At 33.2% G+C, this 18,729-nt stretch overlaps 1 protein-coding gene across 1 annotated transcript in view; it reads left to right on the top strand.

Moving 5' to 3' along the window:
- Positions 1–1,938: 1,938 nt before the first annotated feature.
- The window catches only part of tanc1b (tetratricopeptide repeat, ankyrin repeat and coiled-coil containing 1b), a 189,099-nt gene continuing 172,308 nt past the window's right edge, over positions 1,939–18,729 (top strand). The window contains 1 exon segment of the mRNA XM_048194706.1: positions 1,939–2,091. The gene's annotated coding sequence lies outside the window, so the exon portion shown is untranslated.

Below are 18,729 nucleotides of genomic sequence, written 5' to 3'. Positions count from 1 at the left end.
TGGCTTAAAATGAACCCAAAATAGTGAGGCAACAATAATAATCAAAAGGTGAACATTTATTAATAAGCAATTTAATAAATGTTTAATGTTCAATTATTATTGATTAAACTGTTTCAGTTATTAATAATAAAAGTTAATTTCCAACATACTTTGGGTTCATTTTAAGCAAGTGATACAGTAATTTTTAAACAATAGTTGAGTTAAATAAAACTACCCAGTTTGTCCATTTTCAACCCAACTTGGATTGTTTTTAACCTAGCATTTTTTAGAGTGAATGAATCCTCCGCTTTGCATTGTGATCAAATTCACTGTAATCTGCCTCTTGTGGTGCTTTAGGCTACAACTGCACCTGACTTTCTCCATTGAAGTTCATTAAAGTTGTTTAAACCTCAGGTTTGAGATCTGAGAGAACCCAAAGCTGATTTAATAGCTCAAAAATCATGCAAGACACTACAGGTAAACCCATTGCTTTTCATGCACTGGTCAATTTTGAGATTTTAGGCTTTTGCTTCCATAACTCTTTCAGACTAAAGGAAAGAAAACATCCAAAATACAATTTTTTAAGTGTTTACTTATTGCACTTTAACTATTTACACCTATAGATTTCAATTCCAATACATATATTTAAAGTATATACACATATTTATGATATTTCTCCAGAAATCTCTACATCAGTAACCCTTACACCAAACTTTACAGTTTAATTCCAGTATTCTGAAGGGTTTATATCTTTCACCTGGATTATATAGGCTAACATTTATAGAAACATAACAGTTCAGAAAACTTGTAAGACAAAACTTTGTGTTAATGTACTGTGATTAATCAATAGTTACATGGCCTTAACATGAAAGTTTTTAATCAACAAAATGCATTTGATTTTACTGAATCTCAGTGATACCAGTCACATTTCTGAAAAGTGCATCATTACTTTATGTAAAACCTAAATAATATCAGACTAAAGGTTTTCTTTTAATACTATTTTTATTGCATTTTCTTGAACACTTACGTAACAATGTACATCACATATCTGTAACAACACATAATGTACAGAAACAAAAACAAAACAAACAAACACCGGGGCTCATTTTACATAAAAAGTGCAATAGCACAAACCAACATTGGGTAATATATGCAATATATACTTTGGTCAGAGTTAACAATAGATTGCATATAATAACCAAAAATATAAGCAATAAAGTAGAGTTAATATAGTCCATTAAAGTATATTTTCATATTAATATAATAGGCCTACCTAATTTTTAAGCAGTTTGTTCCTCCTCCATTATATTGTTAATATCTCTGTGTTCAATAAATAGTAAAAAAGGGACTCCAGACACTTAAATTTGTCTTCTTTACCCTTAATAATATAGGTTATTTTTTCCATTGCAATGCATGAATATATTTCAGCCTAAAGGGTTTTCTAGGTATGAGGAACTGGGAAAATAAGAGGTTAACTTTGCTTATTACTTTTAAACAAATAGCTGGGGGCTCTAAGAGCCCAAACAAATAGATAAATGTTGGGGCTTCATATTGTTTTCTGTTTAATATGTGCTAAAAAAAGAAAGAAAAAAGCTTATGGCAGTCTTATTTGATGGCATGCTCCCATTGTGACAACTTACCCCTATAACAGTTTTATTATAATGCCCGCTATTGGGGCATGTTGTCACGAAAGGCTAACATGGTTTAATTAGCTTAATTATTATTATTATTGTTGTTTTTTACAGAGCAATAATTGTGGAAATGTTCAATATTATATTATAATTATAATATATTTTTTTGTAATCAAAGTTTATTATAAATTAATTATTTTATTTTATTATTATTTTTAATTGCGGTGAAAAGTGAGAACACTAGTTAGTAGGCCTATGACATTGTCTTCCTATTAAAGAATGAGTGGAGGTCCAGTTTTGTCATCTGAGAGAAGCCCCCTTGATAGTAAACATACTTTGGCGTAGACGTCGTGATGACCTCAGTGCACGCGCGCGGAGGGAGGGAGGAGCCGCGCGCGCTTCCACACTGTCTGTGATCCTGAGAGAGAGAAGCGGCGTCCTCAAAACTTTTCCCTGACGGATAATTCATGACATAAATCAGGTAATGTAGCATTTTCACCTCCAGAGCTGACCGGTGGACATTAATGAATCGTTCAAAGTGTTCCCACATCTTTTTCAAAGGCTCGTGAGTTAAGTTGGAGTTTGATCATTTGTTTTAGTTCGCGATTCCCGACCTCAGATTAAACGGGAATATGCCGAGGCTTGTCTGCTTTCTGTCATGGGATACCAGTGTGTGGATGTGGTTTATGAAGTGTTTAAAATTTAAAGTTTGTAGGCTGAAACCTCTTTAACACATGTTATTATGGATTATTGGCGTGTCCTGCTGGGATCATCTGCTCTTATAATGGGAATTCACGAATTTGTGTGTCGCAGAGATTCACTTTCTGATATCTGGATTGTAGTGGGAAGCATTATTACATTTATTATGAGTTGAAGGTCTCCATAATGTGGTTTTCCACATAGTTTATGTGTTTTGATTATATATAGGCGTACGTTAACGTTACCCCTCTCAGACTCCCTAACATATAATGACGTTATTCCAACGGTTGACAGATGAATTGACGCTTGACTGAAATTCAAAATATTTCTGTTTAAATGCTTAAAAATAGACATATATAAATGTTTTACACTTATTTGGCCTACAAAATAGTAGTGAATAAAAACAAGACCAGATAGGATGGATGGAAAAACACCAAGAAGTGTTGAAGTGCTTCTGTTTGTGTTATTTCATAATTTTGATGACTTTATTATTGTTCTAATTTGTGGATATTTTTTTTCCCTAATAATGAATAAGTAGGTTTTGGCTAGTAGTGTACTTAATAATAATATATTTTGTTTATAGAGCACTTTTTAGGGTACTCAAAGATATTTAAAGGCACAATATGTAATATTTCGCCACTAGAGGTCGCCTCTTCAAAACAAAGGCGTAGCTTGATGATGCCGAGAATGAGCGCAGAATGAGATTATTAACGTTACTGTTAGGCAGGCGTGCCGTTGACAGGGGGGTCAGGACCCCCGCAGTTTTGAAAAGACAGAAATCGACCCCCGCACTTTTGATAAGGGCTGCTTCAATCAGTCACAATATATCATCTTTTAGCTGAGAATATTTTCTTTCAAATTAGACCATTTTCACATTTCTGTGGATGTGAACAGGAAATGCTCTCTCGAATGGGGAAACACACGTTCTCCAAACAATCGATTAAAGCGTGCTAACGTTTTAGGCCAGGTCGATGTTATATAAATCATGCCCGAACGTTAGCGTTTGTCAATCAAGCCAAACCGTCCATTCAGAAACCAAGAAATTTGACACTTTAAGGTAAGGAGGCTGATCTCTCAGGTTGACACGTGAGCTAGCTTGACTGAAGTTTTCGTGAAGATTTATAGTTTATGGACTGTTTTGATTTCGGTAATTACATCTAGAAAGGTAAATGCATTAATGGCATCTATAACAGAAATATCTGAAAGCGAAACGAAAGTTATTGCCTCGACCAGCGACGCAGTTTAGTGCCCCCCACTTTGAAAATGTCTCCTGCGCCCCTGCTGTTAGGGCTGGGTATTGACACAATTTTCACAATTTGATTACTATTCACATGCTTTCGATTCGATATCGATTATTTTGGATGTAGTATTTCAGTTACAGTACATGGCAAATTTTCTAGAGGAAAAAAATCTAACGCTGTAAACTACACATGGGTTGGTACTACTATAATAATATTAAAGGTTAAATTAACTTATTTATATACAAACACTTAAATTACACTCACTGATGTTTTTATTATAAATAAAGTTTAGAATTACATAATCATATTTCTACTCCAATTCGTTTTTTTAAATATAAACATTTAAATCGCGGCTGTCATAACTGATTTATTCAAACATGCATTAAATATTGAAGTACATTAAAAATTATAATGAATATGTAACGTGCATAGCTATATTTATAAGAATGCTGCTTTCTAGAGTCAATTTTCTAGCTGACTAATGAGTTTATGGTCACTGAATATGTTTTTCTGAGGTAAATGTGACGTTATGTGACATTGTTTACAAGCTGTTTTATTGACGTCTTTCCGAGGTTGAAACACTGATTGAGCGATTACATGAGACATGATACAGATTTTGCTAAGTTGTACTGTATCTTTTAACATACCTTCAGATGTTCATGCATGTTTATTTCACGCTGTAACAGGTATTAAAGCGGAGGAGAGGATGTTCACATGCTTCTCTTTAACTGAGATGCTAAAGCGATCTGTCACGCCACATTAAACAGCGCCAAAACGGTATTTATTTTTTGAATCTCATAATAAGATGGATGTCATTTGAAATGTGAGACTTTGCTTCATATCAAAAGTAACAAAGCACAAAGATTATTGCGATTTATTAAATAGGAGGCGCTGCATATTCTGCTCATTCATCGACTGAAAGCAGACTAGACTAATCGATTCTTGGGATTTAAGAATCGATATCGGTTCGTAAAAATGAGAATCGATTAAAATCGAGAAATCAATATTTTTTACCCAGCCCTATTATTTATACCTGCGCAGCGCTGTCATGGGAACATCCCAATTGAAGATAATGAGGAAATTACGCCGCTCCCTTTGCCAGGTGCATTCCAAACGGCTACATATGGCACGCCGCTACATATGCCCTGCTCACATAGGGATGATCACTTCCATTTGGAACTTTCCCCGTGAACCGTTCGGTATGAATATGCATACTGTTATATCTCTTGATGTCATTGATAGGCTACACGGTCCGTGTCCTGGTTAAAATTGCATATTTCTCTGGATTTAAACATTCTTGGAAACATCTGGGATGATGTAAGTGCACAAGTCAACAAAATATATATAACACTGTTCTAGTGTTTTTAATCCAAAAATCTTACATATTGTGCCTTTAACTTACAGGTGAATCTCATGTCCAGGTCACATTTTGGCCTAAAATCAAAAGGAAAAAAAGAAACTGTTTTTATGTACAATTAATATGACACCTATTTTTAGGTCTGTTACAGTTTTTTTGCAATGTGCCATTTTTTCCATGACATTTATTTGCATTATTATTAATAGTAATGCTTTAAAATTTCAAAATGGCCCACAAATCCCTGGAGTCGTCATCAGTGATTTTGATGGAGCTTTAATGCCCTCTTCTCCTCTATTCAGCTGAGTCATGAGGGTTGGATGTGTGCTGTTGACAGAGGACACTCCTTTTCCTACCCTTAGGAAAGCTTACCATGGATTTACTATACAGGCTTCCCACGGTCATGGAAATCCAGGACATTTTAAAATTGTGATTTTGTGATTTGAAACTCTCAAAAAGTAATGGGAATATTTCTATAATGAGTCTATATTATAGGTAGTTTTGCTCAGCTCTTGTCTCTTTATAAATGCAATCTCTGCACAGTGATTCTTCTCTGCAAATCACAAACGACTGTAAAAGTCATGGAAAGTCATTGGTCAAAAAAAGTGTGGGAACCCTGTCTCATGGTTCATAGCCAGCTGGCAAATAACAGGTGCTGGTGCCATATGTAAACACATGTAGTAGATACAGAGGGGCATGAAAAGACCTCTAGTCCTGGATGTCTTGAATCCATATCTTCACAATATGTCCATTATGCTGCACATCTGCTTTGCTGAAGTAGCCACGTGTTCGCTAGAGGATCCAATGGAATGATTCGGAGCTTGTGTGACTCACAATATGACACACCTGTAGAGATTTAGGTTCAAAAGTCATCTTTCTATCTCTGTTTGGCTGTGTTAAATAAAGCTGCCAGGCACAAATGCACTTTGAAGCTTAAAACAAATGTTGGAAAATGCTTTTTTTTCCTCTGTCACGCAGCGCTAATGGTGCTGCGGTGCCAACTGGAATGAAAGCGAGATTTCTTAATTGCCCTGACTGGCTCCATCCACATCAGCGACTGGTTGTCAGGCTGTAGATCATGATGGGACGTTTTTATGGTGCTGGGGGTGACTCTGGTGGCCTGCAGGGAAACGCTCATTTAATAACATTGTGCTAGTGGCCAGGGAGAGGGTTGTGTTACGGCCAAAACAAAAGCTGCGTTGTGTGTCTGTTTCAGCAGGGCACTCAGATGCTGTCAGTATGGAAATAATAAACTAATTCTAGTGCTTTGTGGGAGGTCGAAATGCTTTAAATGCTCTGTATTTCCGAGCACAGATTGTTTATCTTGATTGTGGTTCTAAATGATTCTAATGATTAAATCTTACTAGTTATGAGTTGTTATTAAGGTTAAAGGTGAAGTGTGCAATTTCTGTTTTGTTTGAGGTAGGGTAAGCTTTAACAGCTCGCGCTTCGGTTGCTCAACAACAACAAAGCTGGAGAATCTCACGCAGCCAAAATGAGGATTGTCAGTAACGGCTACCAACAGGTTGAAGGTCCAAATGTCAGTTTCAGTGCAGCTTCAGAGGGCTTTAAACGATACCAGACGAGGAATAAGTGTCTTATCTAGCAAAATGATCGTCATTTTCGAAAAAAAAAATACAACCGTTTATGCTTTATAAACACAAAATATCGCCTTGAACGTACTTGCCATTTCCGCATTCTTCAAAACGCTTACGCTGAATGTCCTACGCTTTCCCTATTCTACTTACGGAAAAAAACAAAACTGGCGCCGCGTTCGTTCCGTAAGTAGAATAGGTTTGTATTTTTTCCGAAAAAGACTGATCGTTTCTCTAGATAAGACCCTTATTCCTCGTCTGGTGTCATTTAAAGCCCTTTGAAGCTGCACTGAAACTGAAATTTTGACCTTCAACCTGTTGGTAGCTGTTGAAATCCACTATATGGAGAAAAATCCTGGAATGTTTTCCTCAAAAACCTTAATTTCTTTTCAACTGAAGAAAGAAAGACATGAACATCTTGAAAGACATGAGGGTGAGTAAATTATCAGCAAAAGTTTATTTAAAAGTGGACTAATCCTTTAAAAAGCAATTGCTGTAAAAGAAAATATCTGACGTTGCATTGAACTTTGAGCGTCATAACTATTATGTGCCTTTTTTACACATACAGGTACATTTTTGTTAACTCACAAATGCAACCAAATTATAAGAACATGAACATTTATTTGAACTCTCTGAAAGTTGCAATCTCTGTATCTCAATTGTGACATCCACAAAAAATGCACCTTAGTTTTTAAATAATATGGAAAAATAAATAATGAAAAAATATCAAGTTGCACATGAGATCATCAATCATCTTGTGCTTGTGCAATTAGATGAGAGCAATGACAACAGCCAAGAAAGTCTTTCAGTCTTCTGTGCTCTCTAAAATGTATAAATCTAGTATCCAAATACATTCACAATAACATGAGGTATGCTAGTTGTTGAAAAAAAGACATTTATACAGAAAGATAAGTATAAAAAAGAAATTTCAGTTGTTAAAGCTCAAACAAATCTTCTAGTATATCTTATAGATATATAAAAATTTTTTTTTTAACGCATTGCATTAGTCATTTGATCAATCCATTGAACCATATGAATGTATCATTCCCCCCCTAGATATTACACTCTAAAAGTGCTGGGTTGAAAATGGACAAACCCAGCAATTGGGTTGTTTTGACCCAGCGGTTGGGTTAAATGTTTGCCCAACCTGCTGGGTAGTTTTATTTAACTCAACTATTGTTTAAAAATGACTGTATTGCTTTCTTAAAATGAACCCAAAGTATGTTGGAAATTAACATTTATTAATAAGTAATGAATAATAACTAAACACCTTTTGATTATTACTGTTGCCTCTAGTAATTATGTGTCTGATTTTTAATTTCCATTTAATTTTGGGTTCATTTTAACTAAGCCAGACATATAGTCATTTTTAAACAATAGTTGAGTTAAATAAAACTACCCAGCAGGTTGGGCAAACATTTAACCCATTTGCTGGGTTAAAACAACCCAGTTGCTGGGTTTGTCAATTTTCAACCCAACTTGGGATGTTTTTAGCCTAGTGTTTTTTTTAGTGTATGGTATTTATTTAAGATAAACCCGCCACATATGGCCTCTAGAAACAGAATGACTACTGATTGGTCATTTGACATGTCAGTTAGACAGTCATATCCTGTCTAAGTGGGCAGTTCTTGACCCAGAGCTACATTGTGCAATATGCAACCAGACTTTTGAAGTCTAGTCAGAGGTCTGTTACTCTTAGAATTACAGACTCCTTTGCAGCAGTTAGGTGACTTATACTGGACCACAGCACTGTGTGTGTTTTGGTTGAGCTGTCGTTTTTGGACATGCGGTGAGCTCGCTATGTGGGAATGTGCAGAATAAACTGTACCGGTCTGTGAAATGTAGAGCACTGCCATGACGGCTCAGAGAAAACATAAGAGTGAGATTTTTTTTCCCTTGTTGCCACTGTGTTGAGTTCCTCCCTATTTTTGCCACTGTACTTTTGTGTTCTATCATCGCTAAGTGCCAAACGTAGAGTCTAACCCCTATTGTTTTTGTAGGCATTTTTTTATTATTATTCTGTTTCCTCTGCTTTTCCTCTGTGTCTATTGCATCCTGTGGAAGTATTTGTAAGGTTTGGCACACTGATTGGTGGTGGTCTGAATAGTCCAATAACCAGTTTGGGGATCTCTTTAACTAAACCCTCTTGCACCACCACCATCATTTCAATTCTTGAAATGTATTGATTGATATTGTTTTATTATTCTCCAATGTTTTCATTCAGTAACCACCAAAATTCAATCACATAAACACTTTTTTTCTGCATTCCTTCAAATGTACACTTTTGTACAATTTGTACAATTTCTGACTTTATATCTCGCAATTCTGACTTTATATCACGCATTTCTGACTTTATAACTCGCATTTCTGACTTTATAACTCGCATTTCTGACTTTATATCTCGCAATTCTGACTTTATATCACGCAATTCTGACTTGTATATCGCATTTCTGACTTTATATCTCGCATTTCTGACTTTATATCTCGCAATTCTGACTTTATATCACGCAATTCTGACTTGTATATTGCATTTCTGACTTTATATCTCGCATTTCTGACTTTATAACTCGCATTTCTGACTATATCACGCATTTCTGACTTTATATCTCACAATTCCGACTTTATAACTTACAATTCTGACTTGTATATCGCATTTCTGACTTTATATCTCGCATTTCTGACTTTATAACTCGCATTTCTGACTATATCACGCATTTCTGACTTTATAACTCACATTTCTGACTTTATATCACGCAATTCCGACTTTATAACTTGCAATTCCGACTTTATAACTCACAATTCTGACTTGTATATCGCATTTCTGACTTTATATCTCGCAATTCTGACTTTATATCACGCAATTCTGACTTTATAACTCGCATTTCTGACTATATAACTTGCAGTTCTGACTTATATATCGCATTTCTGACTTTATATCACGCAATTCTGACTTTATATCTTGCAATTCCGACTTTATAACACTTAATTCTGACTTATATATCGCATTTCTGACTTTATAACTCACAATTCTGACTTGTATATCGCATTTCTGACTTTATATCTCGCAATTCTGTCTTTGTATCACACAATTCTGACTTTATAACTCGCAATTCTGACTTTATAACTCGCAATTCTCACTTTATATCAATCAATTCTCACTTTATAACATGCAATTGCGAGAAAAAAGTCAGTATTGTGACATAAAAAGTCGCAATTAGCTTTTTTATTTTTTATTCAGTGGCAGAAACAAGCTTCCATAGTATATTGTTATTATTGGTCAATTTTTATAAATATTATAACTTTCCAATAATTTCACCTGAAGTCATAAGCCTGTTTTTCATATTCTTTGAGGCATGTGTAGTCTTGGTAAATGGATTTTGTCAGTAAAAAAAAAAGATAATGGACAAAAGTTTGAGTCTGAATTCGCTGTAATGGTAAAATGTTTCATTTTATAATTGCTTTGTGAATTTACTTTGTGAATGTTATATAACAGAACACACAAAAGCAAAGTGTTCTGAATTGGCCAGTTTTTCTTGTTTTAGATGTCAGTCACGTTATTCTTTATTCACAACAGAGAACGTCTGTTTTTCAACATCTGTCATAATACATTTGCTTAGATCTATTATGATATAATGCTTAGATGTCCATGATTTTTGACTTGGAGAGCTTTTCAAGAAAAGATTTTTAATGTAAAACATTTCATATGCAGCCTCTTCATTTCAGATTCACAGGTATTAGTTACTCTTCTTTTGAGTCTCAATGCCTACCTATTTGCACAGTTTATCCTCTGCTCTTGACCTGCTAGAAAGTTCCCATAGTCTTATCTGTTGGCTGTCGTAGCTGATCACCTGTGATGTGTTTATCAGCGGAGGAGCCGTGCATATCATCCTTTCACATTCACTCATTTGCACTTCATCCTCATGGAATTCCGATGAGGAATGTGGGGGAATTCTCACATTTATGACACTCAGCTTTACTTTCCATCACTGACAGCGGATGTTTGGTAGGGCTGGATGATTTATTGAATACATTTATGCTATATATTTACAATAATTTTGCTGGCAGTAGAATTAAGTTAATCAAAATAAAATGTAATCATGATAGTTCCTGGTGATATATAGAATATTGTCAATAATATCCTGAAAAATATTGAGATATATACCTTTATTTTTTAAGCTATATGACCCAGCTTTGCTTTGAAATAAGGGACAGTATCTGGCATGCTTAAGTTAGAGATTGCCAGCAGACTTTCTACTGGGTAAGTTAATATTTTACTTCAGTCAGATAACAGTAACATACATCCGTTTGAAGGCCTTAAGTCATGATGATTGATTCTCTTATTCCAGAAACTTTTCCTATAGCTGTGTAGTCTTGATTCTTCTCTTGATAATGATAATGATGCATTAATGTGAGGTGGAGTCTGTGTGGATTAAATTCCAGTGAAGGAAGGAAGAAGTGTTTTGTCTTTCTATAGTGTGTGTATATTGGAGTGAATGAATGCTGTCTTGTCAGGTTGATTTAGTTTCCACAGCCTCAGGCGCAACTGTGAACTTTAAGTGAAACAAGTCTCAACTTTGTTTAGGGAAGAGTATGTGATTTTTCTCACACTTTCTTCTTCCTCTGTTATCAATAGTTCAGGTGATTAATGTGACAGAGTTCATATAAATCATAAACAATATTACTGTAAATCATTAGCGATACTGTTGATACTTAGTAGGATATAAGTTTAATTCATATAATGTCACGGTACACCGTAAACCCGAATAAGTTGTGCTAACTCAAAAAATCTGAGGTAATCAATTACATCAAATTTTTTGAGTTATGATGTTCGCAGTAAGCAGAACTATCAAGTTTTGAGTTTGTAGTTAATGTTAATTGAGTTTGTTAACCCATACATTTTGATAGCAATTAACAAATATTTAGTTAATTAACTTTTTTATTTTTTGTTCTTGCAAATCAAATGAGTTACAATGTGGACGTCTGATTGAAAGTAATTTCAATGTGTTCAACTTCATGTAGTGAAAGATTTTTGACAATATTCAATAGATGTTTTATAATAGATATAATGTAGATAGAATATTTTTGGATTTCCCTGAAACAATATTTAGTCATTTACATTCACCAATAAATGCATAAAGAAATAAATAGCAATAATTACCTTATATTTCTTACTAAAACATAAGAAAATATTATTTAAATACATTTTTGAGTATTGAATCAGTGAATTATATCGATGGACAGTTTAAACAGATTCACAGAAATGAATCAAACTATATATTAAAAAGAATGTTACTGTAAGTTTTCATAAAGACATTTTACATGTTGACTTTCTCTGTTTTCAGATTACAAGTAAATAATAAGAAATACAGAGAAAAATATTTACTAGTTTTAAAAAGTCAGATTTCTATGGAAGCTTGTTTCTGCCATGAAATAAATAAAAAAGGTAATTGCAGCTTTTTCTCGCAATTCTGAGAAAAAAGTCAGAACTGAGTGATATAAAGTCAGAATTGCGTTATATAAAGTCAGAATTTAGTGATATAAAGTCAGAATTGCCTTATATAAAGTCAGAATTGTGAGATATAAAGAATTGCAAGACTATTCACAAAACTCACAATTCTGAGAAAACGTAGGAAACTCACAATTGTGAATATATATCTCGCAATTCTGCGAAAAAAGTCAGAATGGCATAAAAGTGAGAATTATGTGATATAAATTCACAATTGCGAGTTATAAAGTCAGAATTGTGAGATATTAGTCAGAATTGCGTGATAAAAACTAGTTTTTACCTTTATAAAGTTTATATTTCACACTTCTGACTTTATATCTCACACTTCTGACTTTATATCTCACACTTCTGACTTTATTTCACGCAATTCTGACTTTATATCTCACAATTGTGAATTTATATCTCGCAATTCTGAGAAAAAAAGTCAGAATTGCTTGATATAAAGTGAGAATTGTGTGATATAAATTCACAATTGCGAGTTATAAAGTCAGAATTGCGTGATTAAAAACTTGTTTATATCTTTATAAAGTTTATATCTCACAATTCTGACTTTATTACTCAATTACCTTTTTATTTTTCTTATTTAATGGTGGAAACAAGCTTCCATAGGTTTCAGATCTCTTTTATGTGAGATATGCTCAAAAAGCTTTACTGCCAATTCTGTTTATTGTCTTCAAAAGATAACCAAAAATAGTGGGCCCTCGGGTGCCTTAAACCTAAAATATGCCCTGCTTGTCCTCTGGAACAGAAGCAGAGCCGAATGAACCTGCTGTTTGTAGTTGACTCATAGAGTGTCTCTTCAAGGGTTGGGCATCGTTTGAATTTTAGTAATTTTGATTCTTCTCACCGATTCTGATTCTTTCGATTCCAAAATGGTAAAAAAAAAAAAAAGAAGTGAAGTCAAACATTTGGATATCAAACACATTTATTTGTGTCTTTTTGCAAAACGTTCTCTTGCAGCTGAATACCATGAACAGAAATCAGCAGCCTAAAGAACAACAAACTAATAAACTGTAATATAATACGTATCCGGTTCCTGACCTTAAGTATCCGATTTCAGAATTGGAATTGATTTTCGATTCCCAACGCTACTCTCTTCTCATATGTACTGTATGTAAGTAGAGGGGATGTTATTGTAGGTCAGGGAGAGTTACTCTGCCTCAGTCAAATCTAAACTTACCAGCATCAGCATGACTTCATTTTCTGCCCTGAAGAGGCGAGTGAGTCACTTAACTCGGGGTGTTGAAAACCGCCTTTTTCTGAGTTGTCTGTGCTCTGTTTAGACCTGTGATCATTCCTGTCAGTTGCGAAGGGAAACTTTACGACTTTCCACAGAAGGTTGAGTGGAGTTCAAGTGTTTACAGATCAAGTACTGCTTCAAGAGCAAAAAGATGACTCTTTATTTTATTTTTTCAATTTTATTTTTAATTTAGTTTAATTTTATTTTATTCAAATACTGCTTCAAGAGAAAACAGATGATTCTAATTTGATTATTATTATTTTTTATTTAATTTTTGTTTTATTCAAGTACTGCTTCAAGAGCAAACAGATGACTCTTAATTTAATTTAATGTTTTAATTTAATTTAATTTAATTTTATTTTATTTTATTCAAGTACTTCTACAAGAGCAAACAGATGACTCTTTATTTTATTTTATTATTTTATTCAAGTACTTCTTCAAGAGCAAACAGATGTTTTATTATTTTATTCAAGTATTTGAATTTTATTTTATTTTATTTTATTTTATTGAAGTACTGCTTCAAGAGCAAAAAGATGACTCTAATTTAATTACATTTTTTTAAAAATTTAATTTAATTTTTGTTTTATTTGAAGTACTGCTTCAAGAGCAAACAGATGACTTAATTTAATTTAATTTTTTAATTAAATTTTATTTTATTTTATTTTATTCAAGTACTGCTTCAAGAGCAAAAAGATGACTCCTCATTTAATTTTTAATTTAATTTAATTTAATTTTATTTTATTCAAGTACTGCTTCAAGAGCAAACAGATGACTTAATTTAATTTAATGTTTTAATTTAATTTAATTTTATTTTATTTTATTTTATTCAAGTACTTCTACAAGAGCAAACAGATGACTCTTTATTTTATTTTATTATTTTATTCAAGTACTTCTTCAAGAGCAAACAGATGACTTTTATTTTATTTTATTTTATTATTTTATTATTTTATTCAAGTACTTCTTCAAGAGCAAACAGATGACTTTTATTTTATTTTATTTTATTTTATTTTATTGAAGTACTGCTTCAAGAGCAAAAAGATGACTCTAATTTAATTACATTTTTTTAAAAATTTAATTTAATTTTTGTTTTATTTGAAGTACTGCTTCAAGAGCAAACAGATGACTTAATTTAATTTAATTTTTTAATTAAATTTTATTTTATTTTATTTTATTCAAGTACTGCTTCAAGAGCAAAAAGATGACTCCTCATTTAATTTTTAATTTAATTTAATTTAATTTTATTTTATTCAAGTACTGCTTCAAGAGCAAACAGATGACTTAATTTAATTTAGTTTAATTTTTTAATTTTATTTAATTTTATTTTATTCAAGTACTGCTTCAAGAGCAAAAAGATGACTCTTAATTTAATTTAATTTTTTTAATTTAATGAATACATTTATTTAATTTTTTTAAAGTACAAAAATGACTTAATTTAATTTAATTTAATTTAATTTAATTTAATTTAATTTAATTTAATTTAATTTAATTTAATTTAATTTTATTTTATTTTATTTTATTTTATTCAAGTACTGCTTCAAGAGCAAAAAGATTACTTTTATTTTATTTTATTTTATTATTTTATTATTTTATTCAAGTACTTCTTCAAGAGCAAAAAGATGACTCTTAATTTAATTTATTTTTTATTTTTTTAATTTAATGAATATTTTAATATTTTAATTTATTTTTTTATTTTTTTAATTTAATGAATACATTTATTTTATTTTTTTCAAGTACAAAAAGATGACTTTTTAATTTTTTTATTATTTTATTTTATTTTATTTTATTTTATTTTATTTTATTTTATTTTATTTTATTTTATTATTTTATTTTATTCAAGTACTGCTCCAAGAGCAAACAAATGATTCTTAATTTTTTTAATTTAATTGAATTTTTATTTATTTTATTTTGTTATTTTATTTTATTCAAGTACTGCTTCAAGAGCAAACAGATGATTCTTAATGTTTTTTTATTTTATTTTATTTTATTTTATTTTATTTTATTTTATTTTATTTTATTTTATCAAGCACGTGGATCCTATTCTGCAATTATACTAAACATCGGTTACATCAGTCTGATATTAGTATTATTAATTGCATTCTTAAAAGTGGAGCAATAAAATGCACCAAAAGTGCAGAATATTATCTTTTCTAAATGAAGAACGATAGCATCGCCTGTTTAACTCTCTTGTTGAGAGTGAATATTAATAGTGTAGATGCAATATATCCATTTTCCAGTTACCCAGACTTCTCACCCCAGTTTCCCAGAGCTGTTTGATGGCCTGAAGTAAACTCATATTAAAATCGTCATTGTTGCATTTTTCTTTTCATGTCATTATGAATGAATGGGCGTCTATAGAGCTGAGATACCGCCCGCTCCAGCGGCTCATTGTCTTTTTCTTGCTCATTTCCTGTTTCAAGGTGAAGAATTCTTCCCACCGTCTGCAATCACCTGTTATCTCGTTCTGGTTATTTTCGTCAATGGGCATTTAACAGTCCCTATTAACGTGTCCATTGTTCTCACAGTCTCTGTCCATTATAGCAATTTCATCTATTAAATTCTCCATTTCACAAAATGATGTCTGTCATTTTCTTTCCACTAAAGACTCGGCCAGGTCGTTCCGGTTATGTTGAACTTTTTCAGCTCTGTAACTTTAAGAATTCATCAAATCTTTTATTAGTTAAAATGATTTTTGTCAAGTGATATTGAGGAAAATTAATAAATTCACTATTTCAAAGAAAACATGTTGATTAGAGACAGTAAAGAAAAAAATTATCTTATAAAATGATGGTTTTAATATTTAATATCTAAATGCATATGCACGTCCATGCATGATGGGACATGAAAATGTACATCTTACTAGGAACGACCCGTCACAGAAGCAGGCCCGGCTGTGTTGGTTTCGTGGTTGTCATGACGCCGGACAAGGACTCTGAGGAATCACTCATGTCGAATAGCTCATTGAAAAGAGTTGCTTGGAGAGTGAGAGAATGGAAAAGTGTGTAAATAAGTGGATCTTGGCGGCGGTTTGAGATTGACCTGCTGTAATTGTGAGAGTCTAGAGGACACATAGGGCTCATGTGGGCTCTGATGGTTCAGTGTGTGAGTGGAAGGAGCCAGAGGCCATCAGCAGAACAATGCCACGTCCGTTTCCTGCGCTGCACTCTGCAGATGGTACCGGCAGCACTTCAACCTGCCTATTGTTGAACTGTGCAGTGTTATTTTAAGGTGGGGTGGAATTGTGACATAATGGAAATGAGATCTTTAACTATTCGGGATTAGTTAGAAACAAGTTTATTGCAGGTGTTCATAAAAGATTGATTGCAGAACGCAGGGGAAGGCTTTTGTTTCTCTGTTGTTCCTCTGAACTTCCACAATACACAGTTTAAAAGTGAAGCATGTGATGTTTTCTGTAGAGATGCACTGATAATAAACTTCTGGATAAAATGATAAGCTGATAATTATTTTCATGTTATATGCATGGGAAATAACACAAATGCATTAAATATCTATATTATTTTCTCTTATAAAGAACATGCACAGTAGTTTTTGTCAATGTTGTGATGCTTAAGTGAATTTGGGCATCACAACATTAATAATAATATGCATAACTCTTGATTTTGTGATGAATAGTTGATGAAGTTGTTAATTAACAGATGAGATTGCTTATAACAAAGTAGGAAATTTAAGAAACAAAGGGAGATATTTTATTTTTAAGAAATCGACTACAACAAACTACAACGAGCTTCTTCCCGGGTCAGTAACATTACTAACCCTAAAATTTTGGCTGTGTGAGATTCTCCAGCTTTGTTGTTGTTGAGCTGTTAAAGCTCCGCCCTCTTCTGGAAAGGGGGCAGGAGCAGCAGCTCATTTGCATTTAAAAGGACACGCACAAAAACGCCGTTTTTTTGCTCACACCCAAATAGGGGCAAATTTGACAAGCTATAATAAATGATCTGTGGGGTATTTTGAGCTGAAACTTCACACACACATTCTGGAGACACCAGAGACTTATTTTACATCTTGTTAAAGGGGCATAATAGACTAGGTCCCTTTTAAGACAATGTTGAATTTTATTTTGTTTAGTTTATATTTCTTAATGAAAACTGAGAAATCAATAAAGTTTCCTGAGCTATGAAAGAGCAACTTCACTCTAACACTTTCTAAAATATTGCTGTTTGTTTGAGCGACAATACATGTCAACTTCTGAATCAATTTGTGTGTGTTTGGGAAAACCTGTTTGAAAATGAATCATTTTACATTTAAATTTGGCATCACTACTGGTGCTCAAGGTAAAAATAAAACCATAAAAAACGTCTTTGTTACTTGAAATAAAATAAATGTTAAAGTGCCCCTATTTTAAAGGTTCCTAATTTTGTTTTGGAGTACTCCTGTAATAGGTTTACATGCATCCAAGGCCAAAAAACACTTTAATTTTCTCATAATATACATCGGGCATCACCTCATTTCTCAAAGAGTCTGAAAACGGTTAGTTTGTAGATTCAGTCTCTAAACCCCTCGTTTCCATCTGCTCTGATTGTCCAGTCTGTTGTGATTGGTTGACCTCTTACAACATGTGCTGGAAACAAAACTTAAGAGACAATAACTTTATTTGTCGTGCACTTTGATCTTTGCAGATCTTTTACATTCACAAACAGCTATATTACACACTACAGGTAATATTCAAAAAAGCATAATAGCCCCTAACAGCTGTTCTTTAACTCAAATAAAACAAGTTACTAACTAAAAATAAAACAAACAAACAAATAAACTCAAATTCAAAATATGAATGAAAACTATATCTCAATGATACTAACATAACACTGTGGTGCTAAACTAATACACTTCACCTTTAAACCAAGGTGCCTTCCTTTCTTTGCTCTGCTTTTAAGTAAGTTTCAGGGTCTCTGTGGCTGCTTCGGTGTGTAAAGGGCTGCTGAGAGGCCCACCGAGATAATACAGATAGCCAAGTCATTGGAGCAGCAAGACCCCCTTTAAAATGAGTGTGAGATAAAGCTGCTTTATAGAGCCCAGACTACCTGTAGCCCTGCCACATGGTCATTCCTGTGGAGATAGTCCATGGAACTGCTCTGGGATTTTTTCCCCTCGTTCCTCAGGACATGGTATCTTCATCTTGCATGGTTGAGATTGTCCTGCCGAAGTCTTTGTTCAGTCAGAGAGCCACATGTTGATTTAATTTCATTCCTGGGTCGGATCAGATGTGAGGGAAGTGAAGATGGGACATGTGGACCTCTCGCTGTCAGTCTTGGTCAGAAACTCCTGACCTTGAATCTGGTCTGGAACCAGCGGTTGACCAGGGTGTGTTTTTCAGTGGCTGATGCTGATACCAGTAGATCTAAGTGACTGATGATAATGCTATTGGTTACACTAGTTTCATGATCCTATCTTTTGTGAGTGTGCGAGTGGCTGAGATATTTTAACCCTGTTATGCCATTTTATTGAACAGTTGAACTTTTAGACAACAAT

The sequence above is a fragment of the Megalobrama amblycephala genome, linkage group LG6 (genome assembly GCF_018812025.1).
Source record: "Megalobrama amblycephala isolate DHTTF-2021 linkage group LG6, ASM1881202v1, whole genome shotgun sequence".
Classification (NCBI taxonomy): Eukaryota; Metazoa; Chordata; class Actinopteri; order Cypriniformes; family Xenocyprididae; genus Megalobrama; species Megalobrama amblycephala.
Note: the sequence above shows the minus strand (reverse complement) of the source record. Positions and strands in the feature narration are given on the sequence as shown.